The following is a 23,726-nucleotide window of genomic DNA, read 5'->3' as shown; positions in this document are numbered from 1 at the left end:
GAGATTGAGAAGGGTTCTGAGAGAGTTTCTGGACTAACATTAAACTTAACTGCTATATAAAGAGTTACAAAGGAAAGAGTTGCCCCTGAATCTAACAAAGCATAAACATCGAGATTAAAGACTCGTAACGTACCAGTGGCTACATCAGGAGAATCTTCCTGATCCTGGCGAGCCTAAAGAGCATAAAGGTTGTTCTGGCGCTATCCGCCACCTGTACCAAATGAGTTACCCTGCTGAGTTGGACGACTTGCTGGTGCAGCTGAAGTTGTAGACTGAGCTCTACCATTATTACCTACTTGACCCTTCTTAGAAGGGCAATCCCTCAACCTGTAACCAGACTGACCACACCCAAAGCATCCCTCATTTCCTGCAAGGCACTTGCCCGAATGGTTTTTACCACACTTAGGGAAATTTGGGTAGGTTTTTGTACATGAAACACTTCTCTGAGACTTGAAGTCTGATGTCCTACCTTTCTGATCTTGTCTGAACTTGGAGGACGGAACACTAGTTGATGAGGTGCTGGAGCTTAAAATTTCTACTAACCCTGTGAGCGATTTCCACCACCTGATTTCTATTGAGACTACTCATAGTTTCCAGTCCTAGCCTTCTTGTTCTCCTTAACCTGTTCCTTAAGCTTATCACCCTCAACCTACTGAGCATGAGTCATGAGCCTAGAAATGCTTATATTTTCCAGCAACATAGCATTTCTACACTCTGTCTTTACCAATTTTGACACTCCATCTAGAAACTTAATCATTTGAACCTTGGAATCAGCAACCATGTGAGGAGCATACCTGGATAGTTGGGTAAACTTGAGCCCATACTCTTGGACTGTCATGCTTCCTTGTCTTAAGTTCATAAATTCCTAAGTTTTTGCCTCCCTTAGCTCTCTTGGGAAAAACCTGTCCAGAAAGGTCTCACTAAAGCAATCCCAAGTTATAGGAGTTGCATTTGTACCCATGTTCTCTTTCCACTGAGTATACCAGATATGAGCCACATCCTTAAGTTGGTAAGATGCTAACTTAACCCGATCATTCTCAGTTACCTGCATCACTTCAAAGATTTCTTGACCTCATCAATGAAGTTTTGGGGATCCTCACCAATCTGCGATCCTAAGAATTCTGGCGGATTCATCATAACAAAATCTCGCAATCTGGCTGCAGCTGACCCAACATTAGCATTTGCTGAAACTGGAGCCCGTTGATTGTTCTGGTCGACCACACTCTAAAGCAACATCTGAATGGCATTTCAGAATTCTGCATTCGAAACTTCTTAATCTAGGACTGGAGGAGCTGCGTTTGCATTCTTGGCGTTAGCTTTACGAGGAGGCATGATCACTAAAACGTAGAACGTCGAGTTAGAACAGAATTAGATCATACCTTATGCACAATAAGAGTAACAAGAAAATAAAGATTTTCCTAATACACTTTGTAGCCTCCCTCTCATTAGGTGTGGTGCGCACTACACATCCATGAAAAGGACTCCACCTAGTGCAGATTTTCAGACATCCTAGGACACTTAAACCTAGTGCTTTAATACCAAGTTTGTCATGACCCGAGCTACCTCCGAGATGCAGACACGGGATCTAGGATCAAGAGTGACCCCAAGCTAACCCTGTTGGCATGACATGAGCATACTAAGAATAATAATAAATGATGCAGAAGCTAATCATAAGTAAATCTGAAATGATGGGGAATACCCATATTCTAAACTGAATATATCAAATCGGAGAGTTTCAATACAAAAGAAATATCAAGCTCAAATACTAAGTTGAATCTAACTATGTATGAAAATAGCCTCTAACTGACTAGAAGTGCTGGGATATACCCCAACAAAGTCTAGCAAAATTGAAACTAAAACAATAAAATCTGAAAGATAATATGACTATTGTCCTCGAAGAATGAGGACTCACCACTGATGTTGCTGAGCTGGAGATCGGGAACTGATCTAAGCGTGATCTGGATGCTGAGAATCTGAACCTACATCACAAGAAGATGTAGCGCAGAGTATGCGTCAGTACTTGAAAGGTACTAAGCATGCATGAAGAGTAAAGCTGAAATAAACATATAACTGAACAAGCAATGAAGCAAGAGTATAATCTGAATATGATATAGATACTGAATACTGAGCTAACAGAATGCAATGACCAAATTTAGACATGCTGATGCTGAATACTGATTATACTGAAATGTGGTCAATGCAATGGAGTCTGACTGAACTGTGGGAACAACTAATAACCGATAATAAAACCACATGAGCTAAATGTGGAGTCCGATGTATACGCCCCATCGAGAGGACCCAATACACCCGACAAAAGGTGTAGAGGCATACTGGTGTGATCACTAAAACGATGCCCACAGAGGGGACTTACAACCTACGTGGCTTGTAGTTCTAGGACTATATGAGTGACTGACCCTAGTCCAACTCGGTATTATGCTACTCCCAATAGATTAAATGATTAACACATTATGAATGAATTTCTGTAATATACTAGATAGCTCAAAACTGACATGCAAACTGAGAATGCATATTAATATACTGATAATGACACATTAAAGACTAAGGCAAGTATATCTGAAATACTGAAATATCTGACCTAGCATGTGTAATTCAAGAACTAAAGAAATACATAGCTAGGGTTCTGAAATTCATGCGAGAAATGAAGTAATAACATGATAATCTGATTTGGAAAATGTAAATAGCTAATTCATGATAATCTACTGAAATTATAGAAACCCTAGGTTTAGTTGATAATAGGGAATCAAGAATCTGATTGAAATCTAGGGACCTAATGGGCGAAAGGAACCCACTAGTCAAATCCCACATACCAGGTGATGAATTCCACGGAGAAATCCTTCGATTTTTGGGCTGGGACTGATGAAACTTGTTGCGTTCTTGAACTAAGGTTCTTGACCTCTTTTCTCCTCTTACGCTCAAAGTTTTCTAAGTTTGATTAATGATTTGACTTAGATAAGTTCTAGTTATGTTTCTAGGCTTAAATTGACTAAAACCTCATAATTTAGGGTCTAAACGACGTAGTTTAGGGGTCAAACAAATAAGGAAAAGACCAAAAGACCCCGACTTAACTGTTGTTGAAGTGACTGATGGACGGGACTGACGGACCATCCATTGAATGACGGTCCGTTCTGGTCGATCGTCATTCATAATTGAAGCTGGGCTTCTGCGGCATCGATCCACGGACACGGAGTACGGTCCGTGACCTGACTTACGGACAGTGGGTCAACACTTAGCCGATTTATTTGAAGTTTCTGGGAAGAGGGTCGCGGGTGCAAACCACGGACTTGCAGGACGTACTGTGGGTCCTCCTACGGCCGTAAGTCTTGACCGTGGTTCAACTCTTAGCCAAATTTTCAAGTAGAGTTTTGGGGGAGGCTACAGGTGTGAACCACAGACCACCAACACCGACCGTGGGTCACCCTACGGTCCGTAGGTGGTGCCCGTAGGTGGCATTTGTAGCTTCTGAAATCTGCAATTTGGTTTGATTCGGATACGGGGTGTTACAATATCGGTGCTCAATACTACTCCTAATAATATATATATAACTCATGCTCATATGTTTAAAAACATAATTCTTCCTCTGGTTTGAGATAATTTCTTAAACTACCCTCTTAAAAGTGGTAACTACTCTTGAAATATCTTTTGAACTGATAACTCATATAGAAATCAAAGTTTCTCTTTTATCAATGTAAAGACTGATACATTGGGGAATACTTAGTTCCCTTATACTCCTACTCAATTCATACTTAAAAATTCTTTCTAAAAAATATATCAAAATCATATTGTGATATGCTCATTGATGACTTGAGAAGTCATATTGCATAAACCTTGATGGTATATCTAGATACCATACTGCTTAAACATTGATGACATACTGGACTATTATACTAATCATTTTTAAAAGCTCTTTCTCAAAACACATCTTTACTTTCTCAAAAACTCAGTTCAAAACTCAAATGTTGGCTTTAAAAAGCTTCTCAAAATTTATAACTGAATTCATAGGGCGCATGCGAATTTATGGACATGAATGACTCAACTTAGGGGTCTTAAAAGCAATATGGAAACTCAGTACTCATAACTTAAGAATGCAAGAACTCAAGAACTCGTAACTTAAAACTTAATGATACTAGTCGTGTCAAGAATAATCAATTCATATGGTTCATGTTGAAATATAGACATGATTGAATCAACCCAAGAATATCAATACATATGAAACACCTAAAAAACCAGACCTAGAAAAAAATTGCAGAAAATCACCTGAACCAGTGCTCCACGGCAGGGTTCACGGATCGTGATAGGGTCCACAGTTCGTTGACCTGCCCGTGGACTTTAATTGTTCAGCCCCTGCCCAGCAGAGGCGGACCACGGAGACCTTCACGGGTCTTGGACCAACTCACGAACCGTCTTAGTGCTCGTGGAGGTTAGGCAGGACCCCACCAAGCTCTATCATTAGACCATGGGATCCTTCACGGGCCGTGGGGTCGTGGTGGCCCTAGGGAAGGCCAACCACTAGACCCCCAGATCTGAGCCACCAGACCTCAGCCTAAGTGAGGAGCACGAAGACCTTCACGGTCCGTGGTAAGGCTGGTGGACAAGACACCCAGAACTAGTAGCTACTAGTCAAGGACACGACCGGTCCCACGGTCCTGGTCCCTTTCACGGTTCGTGAAAGTGGCCGTGGTCAACCCCGCCAGATTTTTAAGTGGGGTTATTTTAGTCTTTTCCCTTATTCGTTGCTACGTTGTTTAACCCTTAAACTACGTGGTTTTGATCACTTTTAGCCTAGAAACATAACTAGAACTTACCTAAGTCAGATCAATCATCAAAACTTATAAAAATTAGAGTGTAATAGGAGAAAGAGGTCGAGCAGCCCTAGTTCAAGAACGCAACGAGTTTCCATCAGTTCCAGTCCTGAAATCGAAAGGTTTCTTCGTGAAATTCGTCACCAGGTACGTGGGATTTCACTAGTGGGTTCCTTTCACCCATTTGGTTCCTAGATTTAAGTCAGAATCTTGATTCCCTTAAAGTTACCTAGACCTAGGGTTTCTTGAATGTTAGAATTGTTGAGTTCTAGCTGTTAGAGTGATCCAAATCATATTATCATGTTGTAGTATTGTTTTTGCCCAAATTCATGCATAAACTTAGAACCCTAGCTATATAGTTCGTTTAGTCATGAATTACACATGCTAGGTTAGTAAATTAAGTTTTATATTAACATGCCCCAGTTTTCAAATGCATTATTATCAGTATATTAATGTTGCATTCTCAGTTTGCATATCAGTATTTTGAGCTATCTAGTATTACAACATTTCAGTCATAAAGTGTTAATTACTTAATCATATGGAAGAATAATACCGAGTGGACTAAGGTCAGTCCTCCTCAAGTCCCAGAACTACATGCCCCTTAGGTTGTAAGTCCCTTCAGTGGACATTATTTTAGTGATCACGCTAGCATGCCTGTATACCTCTGGCAGGGTATATTGGGTCCTCTCGATGGACGTATACATAAGACTCCACATTTAGCTCATGTGGTTTTATGTCGGTTATTAGTAGCTCCCTTATAATTCAGTCAGATTCTATTGCATTGACTATGTTATCAGCATAGTTCAGTATTCAGTCTCAACATGTTATAAACTTGGTCATTGCATTCAATTTAGTCATGTACAGTACTTTTAGTATCTTTATCATGTTCAGATTATACCATTGCTTTATTGCTTGTTCAGTTATGTTATTATTCAGATTTTTCCTATCATGCATGCTAAGTACCTTTCAAGTACTGACGCATACTCTGCGCTACGTCTTCTCGTAATGTAGATTTAGGTCCTAGTAGTCAGATCACGCATAGATCGGTTCTCGATCTTCTATTCAACATCATCAGTGGTGAGTCATCATTCTTCGAGGACTAGTGATATGATTATCTTTCTTGTTTTTAGCTTTAGTTTCAGTTTTGCTAGATCTAGCTGGGGCATGTCCCAGCATTTCTAGTCACTAAAGGCTTTATTTCAGACATAGCTAGTTAGTTTTAGCTTTAGTGCTAGATTTTGACTTTTCATTTGTATTTCAAACTCTCAGTTTTTCTTCTATTTAGAATTAGTATATGGGTATTCCCCATCGTTTCAGTTTTATTATGATTAAGCTTCTGCATAGTGTTTATTGTTTCAGTTTATCTTTAAGTATGCTTATGATATGCTAGTAGGGTTAGCTTGGAGTCACTCGTGATCCTAGGTCTCATGTTGCGTCTAGGGGGTAGACTCGGGGCGTGACAAACTTGGTATCAGAGCACTAGGTTTAAGAGTCCTAGGATGTCTGAAAAGCCATACTAAGTAAAGTCCTTTTTATGGGTGTGAAGTGCACCACATCTTATGAGAGGGAGGCTACGCAGTGTTTTAGTAAAACTTCACTTTCTTGATATTCCTATCGTGCGTTGGTATGATCTGTCCTTCTAATCCATTATTATGCGCTTAAGATCATGCCTCCTCGTAGAGCTTACGCAAGGAATGTTAATGCGCGCAATACTAATGCAGTTCATCTAGTCCCAGGCCATGAGGTTTCAAACGCAGAGTTTCAGAATGCGATTCAACTTATGGCTCAGAGTATGATGAACTAGAACAATCAGTACATTCTAGTTCCTACTAATAGAAATGGTGGATCAGTGGCAGATAGAGTTTGAAATTTTGTTAGGATGAATTCGTCTGAGTTTTTAGGGTCGCAAGTTGGTGAGGACCCACATAATTTCATTAATGAGGCTAAGAAAATCTTTGGAGTGATGCAAGTGACTGGTAGTAATAGGGTGGAATTGACATCTTACTTGCTTAAGGATGTGGCTCACATATGGTTCACTCAGTTGAAAGACAACAAGGGCTACTTTGTCTTTTGTAACTCCTTATATAGTAGTAAACTTCGATATTCGTCCAGAAACTCTCTCAAAACACTTCTCAATCTCAGCTAGATGGGTATACAAAAATTGCCCAGTCACAGTCTCCCAGAAAGTCACCTCACCAGATCCTGTAGAGTTAGAAATGGTAGATTTTGATATCATTTTAGGCATGGATTGGTTACATTCATGCTATGCCTCAATCGATTGTAGAACTAGGATTGTACGTTTTTAGTCTCCAGGTGAACTAATCTTAGAATGGAAGGGTAGTAGCTTAGCGCCTATGGATCGATTCATTTCTTACCTTAAGTCCAGAAAGATGATCTCTAAGGGTTATCTATATCATCTAGTTTGGGTTAAGGATTCTAGCTTTGAAACCCCAACTCTTGAGTCAGTCCCAGTAGTGAATGAGTTCCCATAAGTTTTCCCAGAAGATCTTCCCGGAGTTCCTCCCAAAAGGGAAATCGACTTTGGAATTGATATCCTTCCAGATACCTAACCTATCTCTATTCCTCTTTACAGAATGGCTCCAGTAGAGCTTAAGGAATTGAAATAGCAGTTGAAAAACACAATTATTCCTCTGGTTTGAGATAATTGCTCAAACTACTCTCTTAAAAGAGGTAACTGCTCTTGAAATATATTTTGAACTCATAACTCGTTTAGAAATCAAAGTTTCTCTTTTATCAATGTAAAAACAGATACATTTGGGAATACATAGTTCCCTTATACTCTTGCTCAATTCATACTTAAAAACTTTTTCTAAAAAATATATCAAAATCATATTGTGATACTATCATTGATGACTCGAGAAATCATAATACATAAACATTGATGTTATATCTAGATACCATACTGCTTAAACATTGATGACATACTCGACTGTCATACTAATCATGTTTTAAAAACTCTTTCTCAAAACTCATCTTTACTTTCTCAAAAACTCAATTTAAAACTCGAATGTTTGCTTTAAAAAGCTTCTCAAAATTGATAACTCAATTCATAGGGTTCATACGGAATTATGGACATGAACGACTCAACTCAGGGGCCTCAAAAGAAATATGGAAACTCAGTACTCAGAACTCAAGAACGCAAGAACTCAACAACTCAAAAACTCGCAATTCAAAACTCAATGATACTATTCATGTCAAGAATACTCAATTCATATGGTCCATCTTGAAATATAGACATGAACAAATCAATCCAAGAATCTCAATACATTACATATAGCAAATCAATAATTAGAAATAGAATTTCACAAAGAAATAGGAACTCAAGAACTCAAATTTCATCTCAAGAATACTCAAATCTAAGGATAGAATCCTAGATTACTCATTTACTGATTTGAAAGTAGATGTAAGGCGTGAGGACGAACTAGTCCAACACTATGATAGTCCAACACTATGATAGCCTTACATACCTAGAAGAACAAGTTTCTTGAAGAATCTTGAAAAAAAACTTGATTAGATGCCTTGAAACCCTAGCTTGAAGGTATACAATCAAGAAAACCTTTCTTGAGATTCTTGAATTAGTTTCTTGAAATCTCTATGGCCAAGAATTATGATTTTCATAAGTGATTCATAATTTTATGGAGAAATTTGAGTTGGAAAGGATGGAATTCTTGGATAAAGTCTTACATTGAAGAAAAATCTTGAAAAAGATTGAAAGAATCTTGAATGGAGTCTTCTACTTTGATTTTTCCTAAGGGTTTTGCCTTAAGATTTGAGAGAGAAGAGAATGATGAATGAAGAGATGAAAATTTGATTGTTTTAGGCCTTTAATTAGTCAAGAAATTCATTTAGGGATTTCTTAGAGGTAAAAAGACAAAAATGACCCTTTTTAATGTTTTCCGTCGGCTAATTCTTCACCGCACTGTAACAGGTTACTAAAATGGTCATAACTTACTAAAAACTGTGATTGTTGTGAAATTGGCGGCGTTGGAAAGAAGATTCAAATACCTTTAATTTGATAGATTATAGTCAACGTAACTCTTTATATTCTAAGAGATATGGTCGTTTGAAGTTGACCCTAAGAGAATCTTACATCAAAACTTAATCGGTAAGGAAACTCTCTACTCAACTTTGTGTTGGGAGTTTTTTAGTAACCTTAATTGATATCCAAAATCATTTCCACACTAAATTATTTACCTTTACATATATGATCAATTTAAGAATAACCCAAAAAGACCTTATATGCAAATAAAGAATAGTTCAGGCCTCAACTTTGAAGTTTTCGGAGTGATACATAAATGATTTTTTTTTTGGGGGGGGGGGGNNNNGGAGGGAGCTGGTTAAATTTAGGTGTGTCGCTAAAAATTCAGATATAGTTCGAGAGGGTATTTTTCATGACCCCAACTATCGCGGGTGACACCCACACTAAACCACCTGGTGGGAGAATCAAAGACTAACTCCAAACCAACCTAACACAATTTATATAAGATGTCATGACCCGAGCCAACAACCTAGACATGGCCGGCACTAGAGAACCATTGCTGGTCCCCAAGCGAACCCTCATCTTGGCTGACTACAAGCGGAAAACTGATTCAAGTATACAAAGCTTAAAACTGAATAAAAATTCAGGAAACTTAAATACAAAGCTTTAACTCAAAAGAAAACACTGAATAAAATAAATAATTTCACTCGCCAAAAAATAGGCAACTTAAGTCTTTAAAACATTTAATAAGATAAATGAATAATACAGACTTCTCAACTATACTGACTATCTATGAAGCCTCTAACATATAAAGATGGAAGTCGAGACAAGACCCACGACATCCTAACAACTGATATAACTGAAAGGTAAATTAAATCCTCAAGAAAAAAGGAGGCTCACCATAGCTAACTCGAACTTTCGGATATATCAACAAAGCTCATGTTGATGATCCTGAATACATGTGTCTACATCATGAGAAGATGCAGGCCAAATGGCTCAGTACGTGGAATGTACGAGCATGTAAGGGTAATTCTAAAACATAAACATAAGCTTGAAACTTGATAAAAAAGGAAACATACTTACCTCTTCTCAAACTTACTCAACTCAAGGATACTCAAAACTATTCAAACTTACTCAACTCAGAAGTACTCAAGGATAAGATACACAACTCAGAGATTAGATACTCAACTTCAAAGATATGAAACTCGACTCAAAGATTAGATACTGCACTCTGGATACTCAACTCATGAATACTTAACTAAACTTATTTCATTATAAAACAGTTTTAAATAAGTGCAATATAAAGAAAAGGAAAACTATTTAAAACATGATGTCAACTCATAATCATAAATTCATAAAAGACATACCATGCTCCCTCTCAAAGTCTACATGTGCAATGAATGAATGAAGTCCCATACCCCCATTCATACTAAGTAGAACCCCTTGAGGAGCCATGCAATTACTGTTGTGAGAGTTTCTCTAACCGACAACCACTACTATGAGCCTAAGTAGTGATACAACGTCTTGCCCACGCTGCCAGAACTGTCATATACTTTGCCGTCATATAAAACGCTTAACTTAGTGGATCCACTAGCTTAACTTAGTGGATCCACTAAAAAGTATGACCTATTAATACCCATGATGGCTACATAGTTTATGGAGACTTGAGTTAATATGAACTCGCATCCCCATATCGATGCTTAATACTACTCCCAAAAATATACTTAACTCATATATTTTAAAACAACTTATTTCTTTGGTTTGAGATAATTACTCAAAACTTAACTTCTTGGGAATACTTAGTTCCCATATACTTCTTTGAAGAAAATGAACTTTACTCTTACTCTTTACTCAACTTCAAAGCTTAAGTCTTAAAACAAAGTTTAAACATTTGTAAAAGACTTCTTAAAAAAATGGTTCACGCTGAATTATGGACTTGAACGACTCAATGCAAGGTTTTTAATAACCATAGATAGAACCTAAATACTTGGAACTCAAGAACTTCAATGATACTACTAATTTCAAGAATGCTCAACTCAGAAGGTTCATGCGGAATTATGAGCATGAACTACTCAACTCAAGGACTCAAAGATACTTCTCAGCTCAAGATTGTTCGACTTATAATGTTCATGCGGGATTATGGGCATGAACAACTCAACTCAAGGACTCAAAGATACTTCTCATCTCAAGATTGTTCAACTTATAATGTTCATGCGGAATTATGGGCATGAACAACTCAACTCATGGACTTCATGATAGTCCCATGATTAGGATTATAATCTCGAAAGGGTTAGGAACTCGATACTCAAGACTTAGAACTTGAAGATACTACTCCTTTCAAAGATACTAAACTGAGGGAGTTCATGCGAAAGTTATGGGCATGAACGACTCGACTCAAGGGTCAAAATATCAATATAGAACTCACGTATACGACTCTTCTCATTCTCTTACTTACTTCCTCAAAACTTAACTCAAATCGATGGTGGATCTCAAATGATTCACAATTGAACTCAAAGACTTTCTTGAACTCTACTCTTAACTCTCTCTTGAATGTGCATTATGAATTCAAGGGTCATAGTTCATCATAAGAAAGATCTCATGATGACAAGGTAGAGTCATGAATACATTTTTCTCACTCTCATACTCACTTGCTCGAGTCTTGAAACAAGTTATTAGAAATTGTAGAAGACTCATCAAAAGGACTTAAAGGACTTTCTTAGAATGCTCGAAAGAATTCTCAAAAACTTAACTCTTAACTCTACCTTGAATTTGAATTATGGATTCAAGGTTGTGATTTGTGATATGAAAGATCTAATGATGTTTAGGATTGATTTTAGATAGCTAAACATAAGAAAAGATAAAAAATTCACTGCTTGGAAGCTAGTCCGCGATGTGGAGATGAATTAAAATATTTGGTCGCGAATTAACTTTTGAGGCAGAGAGGTCTGTGACCTCTCCGCGACGCGAAGACAAACTTTAAGAAATGGGGAAGCAGGTCCGCGACGTGGAGCAAGGTGCTAGTTTCACCCAACTTTTTCCTTATTCGTTTTCTAACCCCAATTCACCTAAATTCGGTTCTTTTGCTCAACTTTTCTTTAGATTTAGATACCCAGCACATGTACACTAGAATATAACTCTAACCCCTCTATAAATCGATACATTAACCTCAAGAACTCCTTAATCTCAGCCCAATTCAAGAACGAAAGCAAATTCATGAATACATAACAAGAACATCAAAGCTTCAACTTTTAGAACGAATTTAAAGCTAAAATTAACATGATTGGCGTGTGGGTGAACAAACCCAACACTATGGAAGCTTACATACTTAAAAGAATTATTCTCTTGAAGCAACTTGAAGGAAAGTCTTGAAAGACAAACCCTAGCCTTAGCGTTTCTTGAATCCCTTGAGCGTAGAATTTTTGGAGTGAATGAGAGGGTTTAGATTTAAGAAAACTGATTTTCTACACGTTTAGGGAAATTTAGATGACCTCCTAAGGGTTTTTAGGACTAAAATACCCTTAAAGAAATAATTAAAACGAGCTGAGAATTGGAATAATTTTTCACCAGGCAGTGAGGTCCGTGTTGGCTCCGCGTCACGAAGCTATCGCGGAGCTGCTGCCAGGTTTGCGCAACGTTAGTAAATCCGTCATAACGTTTTACTCAAAACTCGAAATTGAGAAAACTCGGTGGCGTTGGAAAGAGGACTCAAAGGGCTTTAATTTAATATCCAGTAGATCACCTAACTCATCTTGTACTAGGAGTTATGGTCGTTTGAAGTTGACCCAAAACTTAAGAAAAACTAGGAATGACTTGAATGCTTTTCTCTTAGGTTCTTCTTGGAACTCAAGGTGCAACATCTAGTGACCTTAACACTCAAGAAATGTTAAATTCGTTGCAAAAATCTCACTCACTATGAAGAACGGTTCGAGTCTTAGCTCAAAAATTTTCTGGGATGTTACATAAGAGAAGGTCATCGTATAAAAAAAGTGAAAATAGTTTAGCCAACTAATGGATTGAGTCCCCATAAACTCAATCCAATAGTCTAAAAATAGTTAACGCGGAAAAACAACCCCTTAGAACTGAAAGTCATCATACCAAAACTCTAAACAATAAAAAATGGGTATGTGACCCTCGCTATTAATATAAATCTAAGGTTTAATGTTTATGTCCGAAAAGATAGACAAAAAAATGCAGAAGAACTCATGACAGCTTGGAAGATGTAGCTCACCTTTGGATTCAGAATCAAGTGTCTCTTAACTTAGGTCTTGGATCCGCCGCTGGAAAATGTCATGTACTCAACAAGAAAAAGAATAGGTGCAATATTAATACACAAACCACAGTGTACCGTTAGGATCACACGGCCGGTCCAAGATATGAACGCAAATAGTTCACTACAATACAATAATTGTTTTAACAATTTAATTGTAACTTTCCACATGACATGTTTAAATGTCACGACCCAAGGGTACCCCCTAGATGTAACAAGGCACATAGAACCCCAAAAGGTACCATGTAAGCCACCTAGCATATCATAACAGAAGCATAGAACGATAAAGGAAAGAAAACACATTTCAAGTCCAAAGTCTTTATAAACGAAAGCGGAAGTCTAGACTTGTCTCATTATAGCCATCTAATACAATAGTTCCAATAAAAGGGAAACGACCCATACACCATAGTTCGAAAATGAAAATACTAGAAATGAAACTCAAAGTGGAACTCCCATCCACAAATCATGAGGACTCACCACAAACAAGGAGAATAGTCAAATCCAAGCTTGAACCAAATGAAGATCCCCTTAAACAGCGGACCCTACACTTGTGGAAAAATGTAGGAAAATATGGGTTAGTACAAAGATGCACTAAATATGATAGTCATGCATAAAAAACCTTGAAAACATGTTAAAAGGGACATTTTAGTTGAATGCATACAATTTACTAAGTTAAAGCATCATTTCAAAAGAAAATAGAAAAGCAAAAGTCATAAGCATGTTCATTACATAAATCATCATGTCATAGAAGAACCATACCATAAGTACCCTCAAAGTCTACTTGTGCAATGCATGAATAAGATCCCATAATTCCACCCATGCTAAGTGACGCTTCTTTAGTAACCATATTTCATAATTCATGTTCTTGTTCATAATTCATCATAGGTGGGAATAAGCCTTAACCGGCATAGACCATGTGAGCTAAACATGGAATCCGGTGTAACCCACACCGAAAAGGGTTGTCCTACTTGCCTAAGGTAAGACCATGGTTTGTTAGTTTTTAGGTGGATCCACTAACTAAAGACCTATGGGGGCACATAGTTTATGGGATACAGAGATTGCTACTAGAAACCCGCCCTTTCTGACGGATGAGCTTCCATCTCAAGAGATTGCTTCTAGAAACCCGCCCTTTCTGACGGAGGAGCTTCCATCTCATAACAATATCCACTCGGTGCTAAGCATTTATCCCAAAGAGTAATTATTAAGTCGTAACTTGTTTCATTAGAATAGCTCAATAGATCATGCGTGAGAATAACCTTTCACATCCATGTCTTCATGTACATAAGATTCAATTAGGTGAGAATTGCCTTTCAACCTTAGAATCATCATATTGTGAGAAAACCATGTTGATTATGTGTTCATGAGAATAGACTTTCAATCAACACAACAACATTATCATAATCATGGATACTTCATTCTCAAAGTGCTCTTAAAACATATACATAACCTTCATAATTCATGCATTACATCATATCTTGCATTTTCAAGGCCAAAGCTCATCTCAATCAACATATCTAGAATTACTACATTAGACATGGATAATAACATAATTCAAATAGCTCAATTAATACAAGCATAACCTCATTATATCATTCCTTCATCAATTCACCCACATCACAAGGTCATAAATTGGGAAAATGGGGGATTTCATGGATTCTTAGGGGTTTCAACATAAAAACAATAATAAATCATCAATTCAATAATAAAATAAAGTAATTAAATCATTAGAATAGTTTTTAGAAAGGAATCCATGACTTGGAGTAAAACCCTGGCTTTTGGGGAATTACTAGTTTTGAAATTGAGTTTGGAGGGACTCCATGGATGAAGGACTACCATACCTTAGTATTGATTCTCCAAAGAAATCGAGTGAAAAAAGCCTTCTTCTTCAAACCCTAGCTTCAACTTTCTTCTTCTTCTTCTTCTTCCTTGGAGTTCTAGAGAGAGTTTTTGGGGGAAAATTGGTTTTCATTTGGGATTTAGAAATTATGGGGAAGATGACTTAATTTGGGAGTCTTAAAACTATATATAGTTAGTCTAATTTAATACAAAATGACGTCACTTAATAGTAACTTAAAAAATGGAAAACCCCAAAGTACCTGTTAACTAATTCCCAAAAACGGTTACCAGTGATCACCCACGACCCCCTCACAGATGGACCGTGGGTGGACCCACAGCCCGTGCTGGTGAAGTGTGGGTCGTGGTTCTGGGGCCTGGTTTGGTAGGCCTTGACCTACGCCACTCACCCACGAGGCGTGGGTGTCCTCCGTAGGTCACTGCTAGGCAGGCTCTAAGGGTTTTTCCTCAAGGACCCATGGTTGGTCCTTGGGGTTTGAACCTTGACTTTTGAAAACATAAATTTAAAGGTACGGGAAGGTACGTTTAGGACTCTAAACCCTAACGTCAAGCTCTAGTTTAGCCTACTAGTTTCCGGGGTGTTACATTAAAACATAAGATTAAATGACATTTTGACACATTATATCTTTAATTAATTTAAAATCACAAGATTCAAAAGTTCTCTTTACTTTGTTAAACTTCATGTCAAGTCAAAATCATATATATATATATATATATATATATATATAATTTAAACATTTATATTGGTATCAGAGCAAGAAGTTTTTGGGAACTAAAGTCCAGACAGAGACAGAAATATTATATAAAAAAACACCCTTTTACTAACCAGTTAAGATTACAATATTGATACTTATACAGAGAAATACATATAAAGACATAGTTGTTGACACTACAAAAGGCACTAAGTTTATATATACAGGTACTAGATACTAGAGACTTATCAGAAAGACTTTGCAATCACAGAGGTCTATATACATCAAACAGACCAACACTAGTCAATCTAGAACTACTAAGTGCACTAAAGTGGGAATTACATAGTTTAGATAGTGATATTCAAAACGCAAATAGACGCATAAGAGTCCAGCAGAAATACATTAGTGACCTAACCTTGGGAAAATGCATAAGTACCCCCCCAGCCTATACCCGAAATCCCAGAGACACACCTAATCTTTACTAAGGACTTATTACCACCCCGAACTTAATTTATCTATAATATTCTACCCCTTTTCGGCCTACGTGGCACTATCCTTGAAAAATTTATCAACATACGCTGGGCCCACAAGATAGTACCACGTAGGCCAAAAAGGGGTAGAATATTACATATAAAATAAGTTCGGGGGGGTAATAGGACCTTAGTAAAGGTTAGGTGTGTCTCTGGGATTTCGGGCATAGGCTGGGGGGGTACTTATGCATTTTCCCACCTAACCTTCCATCTAGGATAAACATCGTAATAAAGGAATTAAAATAAAATACATGCCCTCTAGAATATACAAGAAAAGGTTTAGACCATACGAAAAACAAATTATAATTGATCAAGAAAATCATTGGTATCTATTAAAAATAAGACAAAATTATTTAGATATCTACGACCACTTAATAGAACAAAAACAGTTATATTTAGAACAAATAAAAGTGTATTCAGACATACTTACAACACAAGAAATAACTTCTATACACGAACGAATTAAAGAGCTAGATTCACAAATACCTACAATAGGAGCTAGAATTTACCACCACATAAAAGAACTTAGAATAGAAAAACTAAATTGGGAAAACAGAACGTTATATTTGGAATCCTTATTCTTGTTAGTATTTTAATAGTATTAATTTTCTTGTCTTCATTACAAATTAATCCCTCAAAAGATTTATGGTTGAGGTCTTTTTCATTTAATAGTTCGATTTCTTCTTCTGGTATTGTATTGGTCTCTTCTTCTACTTTTTCTTTTCCTTTTTCTAATTTACTTATTCTGTTCTCTAAACCTTCAATCCCTTTTTCCAAAGATATTAAAGCCTCTTCTTTTGTATTTATTGTTTGGTCTATAATTTTGATGTTAAATATTTTATTAATACACATAAGACATCCTTCTATATAGCAATTCATACATTTTGCTCTTCTGTCTTTACTGGGGTATCCTATGCAATTAAAGCATTTTTGACTATCTAACCCTTTTCCCTTAGAGAATTGGTGATTGCATTGTATATTAACGAACGTAAAATCTTTGATGTTTAGGTCTAATTTTTCTAATCCTATTTCGTTTATAAGAGTTTCTTCTTCTGAATCAGACGAATCTTGTTGTCTTCCTTCTAAAGCGTCTATGCTTATTACTGAATATATGCTTTCATTATCTGACATGTATTCATCTACATTTATCAGGGTTTCTTGGAAATCTTCTATAAGTTGGGCATTTCTTGTTCTACTATTATTTCTACCTGGACAAGTATTGGCTAGATGTTCTTCACTTCCACATGTAAAACAAGATAGTCTATTTTTGTAAATTCTATTATTATTATGTTTTCTTACATGTCTATCCTTATTTAGATAAGGTTTTCTTGCAGCGGATTTTCTTAGGTAATACCTTTTCTTAGGTTTGTAGTCTTGGTTATTTTGATACGTCTTTTTGTATTTTCTTTTGGGTGTACTTTGATCATAGCTTTGCGTTGTGTATATATTCTTACAAAAACCTGTCTCATTTTGTTTTAATTGTTTTTGTATTTGTATATTTGTACATTTTTCTTGTAATATTTCCATAACATGTATTTTATGTCCAATAGACCAGCTAGCATTAGGATTTTGCATTACTCCTGTAACATCTGGCAATGTGAAATGACTACGAAGAGGTTTAAAATTGGAAATTTTCATTTTTGGATTGAATTTTAAAAATCTGGAAATTTTGGTAAAGTGTGGGAAAAAGTAAGTTTTTGGCCAACTTTGAACAGCCATAAATTCTAGCTCAGGATGAGTTAGGTGGAGTTCCACTAATGGTTGCAAATTTTGCAGAATGATCTTTCCAACGCCACCGAGTTTGCACGATTCCGAGTTTGTATGAGCGAGTTATGACCTTTGAAAATTGGGCAGTTGGCAGGGAGTCCGTCCGGAAATTTTAAGGGCATTTTGGTCTTTTCCCTAACCAATTCCTTCGGTTATATTGTAGTGTTGGACTGATTTTAGATCATTTTTATCCCATTTTAAAAGAGTGAGAGTGAGGGTTTTGAGAGAAGAAGAAGAAGAAGAGAAGAAGAGGAGATCAAACAAGTTTCGTCATGGATATCGTTGGGGGTGATCCCTACTAGGTATGTGAGTTCTTAGTGATGGGTTGATCCTTTCCCCCACACACCAAGCTCCTTTTATTATAGAGAAAAGATTGATTGTGTTGTTAAAGTTGTTGGGTTGTGTTGTTGATGTTATGTATTCTCCAAATTCCTTTGAATTTAGCATGAAATCTGGACTACAATAAAAAATTCCTCCATTATTACTCATGTCAACTTCTGTTAAACCTATTATGGATCTTTTAGATTCTGACCATCTATTATCATATAAAGTGATTAATACTTTAGTACCTAATTTTTTTCTAGTTAAACCTTTAAGTCCGATCACTACCAATCCCATATGCATGAGATTCATTCGCCTTTTTTGTATTTCTTGTATAGATTCTTTACTAATTAAATTTATACTTTCACTATCGTTCTCTGATACACTCAACTGTTCTTCTCTATAATGTCTGTATAAATGTATTGTTGACGAGAAAAGTCCTGTGTTATAGAGAACTTGTGGATTTAGTAATTTTAATTTATTTTGCTTAAATATTTCTATGTCTCTTTCTACATCTATTATTTCATCTAACTGATGACTACTTGGTCTAGATGATTTCATCAGTCGGGCAAGCATATTGTTTCCTAGTCTATCTTGAGAGAAACTGGTCCTTCTTTCTTTGAAACTTCTATTCCTGTTTGAAAAAAGGTCCATGCTTTTTCTTTCCTTTTAAGTCTATCCTTTTGAGGGGTTATTTCGGTCTTTTTAAGTTGTTCTATTAATGTTTGTATATCGTTTTCTTGTTTAGCTTCTTCTTTAGAGGTTTTATTTTCTAATAAACTATCCAATTTTTTGTTTATTTTAATTATTTGGTCTTCTAGGTTTTTATTTAATTCTAATAAAGCAAAAATTATTAGATTATTTTGTTTTACACTTATAGAGTCTGTTTTTCCTGGTGGTATGTAGTCTGATAATCCTTCAGGGTTGGCTTGAAATTGGGCTGTTTTTCTAAGTACTTCTTGATAAAAGGCGTTGTTCATGAAAGGGTTAAGTCTTTAAGTTTGCTTAGTTCTTTCTTAATTTCTTTAGTTTCTTTATTAAGGCTTTCTAATTGGTTATTTATTATTTCTAGTGGACCGTTAATTATTTTATTTGCTACTATTGTTTGTATTTTGGAGATTATATCTAGTTGTTGGTTTTTTAAAAAATCAAAATTTTGTTCTATTATTTCTAATGATTTGTTTTGTTTGTGTTGCAGGTTTTCTAGTGCTTCTATTAGCTTTAGAAATCTATTGTCTTTAGACTGACTATGTTCTGCTAAATTTATTATTAAATCTATAATAGTATTTAAATGTTGATTATCACTATGTAGGATATGGTCTACTTCTGCGAAGTTACACTTAATTACTGATCCAAATTTTAGTCTTCGATATTTGTTTTCTGAAACTACTTCTAAGTCTAAATATTCTAATTTTTTAATACTTCCTATGTTTTTTGTTTTTATGCCAAATATAACGTTCTGTTTTCCCAATTTAGTTTTTCTATTCTAAGTTCTTTTATGTGGTGGTAAATTCTAGCTCCTATTGTAGGTATTTGTGAATCTAGCTCTTTAATTCGTTCGTGTATAGAAGTTATTTCTTGTGTTGTAAGTATGTCTGAATACACTTTTATTTGTTCTAAATATAACTGTTTTTGTTCTATTAAGTGGTCGTAGATATCTAAATAATTTTGTCTTATTTTTAATAGATACCAATGATTTTCTTGATCAATTATAATTTGTTTTTCGTATGGTCTAAACCTTTTCTTGTATATTCTAGAGGGCATGTATTTTATTTTAATTCCTTTATTACGATGTTTATCCTAGATGGAAGGTTAGGTGGGAAAATGCATAAGTACCCCCCCAGCCTATGCCCGAAATTCCAGAGACACACCTAACTTTTACTAAGGTCCTATTACCCCCCGAACTTATTTTATATTTAATATTTTACCCCTTTTTGGCCTACGTGGCACTATCTTGTGGGCCCAGCGCATGTTGACAATTTTTTCAAGGATAGTGCCACGTAGGCCGAAAAGGGGTAGAATATTATAGATAAATTAAGTTCGAGGGGGTAATAGGACCTTAGTAAAGGTTAGGTGTGTCTCTGGGATTTCGGGTATAGGCTGGGGGGTACTTATGCATTTTTTCTTATTATTATAGTGAAATGATATTATACAGAATGGGTACTATAGAGACATCTGACTGTATAGGATTTAATTTAGAAAGAATAATATTTTTAATCCGTTAGTTATTAATAGATTCTGATTTTAATACTGATGGCATATGCATTAATTAAAATGCATGGTTTTGGTCCCTTTATGTAGGAAATATGCTATAGCTAGAGAGAAGTATATTACCATAACATTACAAGTATAACATAACACATTGGTGACATAACACTGAAATGGTTAATGATTATAAAAACATGTAAATATTCATAAGCGAAGGAATCAAAAGTGTACATTTCAAGCAATTCAAAGTTAAATGTGTTTAATTAGATATTATAAGGACTAAAATTAGAAGGTGTCTATAATTGAAAGATCGAACATGCTATTAACCCTTTTAACTTATATAAGACTCTTAATAGTGTTAAGAGTCTTTTATACAATTAGTGGAGTCTAACATGTGATATATAGTAGATTAATTATTATTTTCGACTGGTTACCAACTAATTACTCTATTTGGTCTAGTGTGTGTGACATAATTTGAATTGATACATAGTTTAATAAAGAAATCTAGACTTTTAAAGCTTGTATTTTAATTAAATATATCATAATATTTGTGCATTTATAAAAGCTTTAAATTTTGTGGCATTACATACCAATAATATTTGTGTGACTGTAAAAACTTCTTATTAAAGATAAAATGGAAACTATCAAAAAGTTATAAATATATCATTTTTTTAAAAAAGTACATCTAGTAAGAAAATAGTATATATTACATAAACTTAAATATATGGAGTAATATTGTGTATTATAGAGTTTGGTATACATTGAATTACCTTATGATGCGACTCAAGCTTCATCAAGACCTTAGAATAGAAAAACTAAATTGGGAAAACAGCACGTTATATTTGCATAAAAACAAAAAACATAGGAAGTATTAAAAAATTAGAATATTTAGACTTAGAAGTGGTTTCAAAAAAGAAATATCGAAGACTAAAATTTGGATCAGTAATTAAGTGTAACTTTGCAGAAGTAGACCATATCCAACATAGTGATAATCAACATTTAAATACTATTACAGATTTGCACACAAAATCAAGCTAAGGAGTTCAAGGGTTAATTATTCATTTTTATTTTTCAGTTATTATTTATCCACTTTTTATAAAGGATTATCAATAATCATTATACTACTAGTAGTGCATAGAAATTAAATTATAAATACCTGTAAGCACTTATAATAGGCTGTTCCAGGAAAGTATATAGGGAAAGAAACTAATTCCTTGATAAAGGCTACAAAATTCTCACACACATTCTCTGTAGAATTCTCAGAATCATAGCTGATAAGTTTTTTTCCAATTATATTAAATATCATCTGCAAAAAAAATTAAAAAATATTATGCTTCGAATTCATTTTTTTTTCTTACAAAAAGAATTCAAAAATCTGAACTCATAAATGATAAATCCTAAATTCACTTATGTATAGTTCTAATTAAACGGGGAATTTAGAGGGTTCATTTCGTGGATAGTTACTCAACTTTAGTACTAGTTTTAGGGGACTGCTAAAAGGTGTGCATGTTATCACATTTCAGTTGAAATTTTCAAACTTTGATGATTATTTTGTCATATCTAAATCATGAGATATCAAAGTTTGATACTCATATATATTTTTTCTAATAGGAGATAGAGGAAAATAGATATACGGTTTCAAGAGTTAATGGTCAAAAATACATATAGACTATCAGTACTTTTCAAACTATTACTCCATTATCTATTTAAACAATTACTCCTTTTATATTGAAACACGCATTGGTGCTAAGTTAGTTAAATATTTAAAATCAATCAACAACAGATACGTGAAGGTCAACTCAACATCAAGGTGTACTGTTTTGATACAAAAAGAAGTAATAGTTTAGGTACCTAGGAAACGGAAATACGAAACTCACAAAAATACAATAGTTTAAATGTGTTGTATACCATTAACTATACTTTTAATCAAGATTTTCCTTGGAAGAAGTCTTCCATTAATTTATTTAATGTAACGAAATACATAGAAGTTGAGTGACCATCTGTGAAATTACCCTGGAATTTTGACTACTTACCTTGACTGTTGCTTCCTTCATCTCAACACTCTTTTGTTTTGACCATCTCTTCAAGTTATTATTTGTAGTTTTTTCAACCTCAGGCAGCATTTTTCTCAAACTTTCAGGGCCAAAAAGATATGATTTAGCACCATGTTTTTCAAGTACTTGTACATAAAACCATGTAATGATCCAACATTTTGCCTTCCCATAATCTCTGCAAAAGTATGTGGATACCAACTTTGAAACAATTTTCCCTCTTGTTGGAAGATGAAGTAATTAAAATCAGGGTCTGTGGATACTATGATTGGATATCCCACCAAACATATGAAAGTCGACAAGGTTCAACATCTACTATATACACACACAAAAAAAATTAACCATGTATAAATAATGTAATTTTCCACCGAAGAGAGTTCGGATGAACCCACTGAATCCTTACTTAGCTCCGCCCCTGAATGTGAAACGTATATAAAGTTTGATCATCATATTAATTAAAATATTATGTAGATGATTATTATTATTAAGACTTCTAACAATAATAATAATATTCTCTTCATTTCAATTTGTTTGTTCTATTTTTCCTTTTAGCCCGTTTAAAAAAGAATGTTTTTTTTTCTTTTTTGACAACTCTTTAACTTCAACTTTCTACATGACATGTTTAAAATCACAAGATTAAAGGACATTTTGATATATTTAACGTATCTTTAATTTAAGATCATAAGATTCAAAAGTCATTTTTTACTTTTTTTTTTTTTTTTTTAACTTTGAGCTAAGTTAAAACATGACAGACAAATTAAAACGGAGGGAATAAAAACTTTAAATAAGTTAATTACCTTTGCATCCTCTCCTTCACAAAAGGAGAAATATCCAATGATGTATTTGGTGCAAAGAATGGAATAGTCTCACCAAGTAATGGCCAACCCATTGAACCTGGTGGGAGTTTTCCATTGCTTTTAGGGTTCCTCCAGTAATTTATAATGGCTATAACAAGTAAAGATCCAATACTATAGATACCAAGTGACAACATTTTATTGATAATATATATTGTGTATGTAGTAGATTAAAGAGAAGGAAATGGTTTATAATTTTAGGAAATTATGGGAGACTATAAATAGGCAGTTGAATAATGTAGTCCATATATATCTGAAATAGTTTAATTTTATCCTCCTTTAAGTTTTTGGTCTATTTGTGTTATAACAAATTATTTTATTTATTTCAAAGTCACAATTTAGAATTGATTGATGGTATTTTA

At 35.0% G+C, this 23,726-nt stretch overlaps 1 pseudogene; it reads right to left on the bottom strand.

Annotated features, from left to right (window-relative positions):
- Window positions 1–200: 200 nt before the first annotated feature.
- LOC125841557 (cytochrome P450 87A3-like) lies at window positions 201–23,501 on the bottom strand (annotated as a pseudogene).
- Between the last annotated feature and the right edge of the window lie 225 nt (window positions 23,502–23,726).

The sequence above is a fragment of the Solanum stenotomum genome, chromosome 10 (assembly GCF_019186545.1).
Source record: "Solanum stenotomum isolate F172 chromosome 10, ASM1918654v1, whole genome shotgun sequence".
NCBI classification, from domain to species: Eukaryota; Viridiplantae; Streptophyta; class Magnoliopsida; order Solanales; family Solanaceae; genus Solanum; species Solanum stenotomum.
Note: the sequence above shows the minus strand (reverse complement) of the source record. Positions and strands in the feature narration are given on the sequence as shown.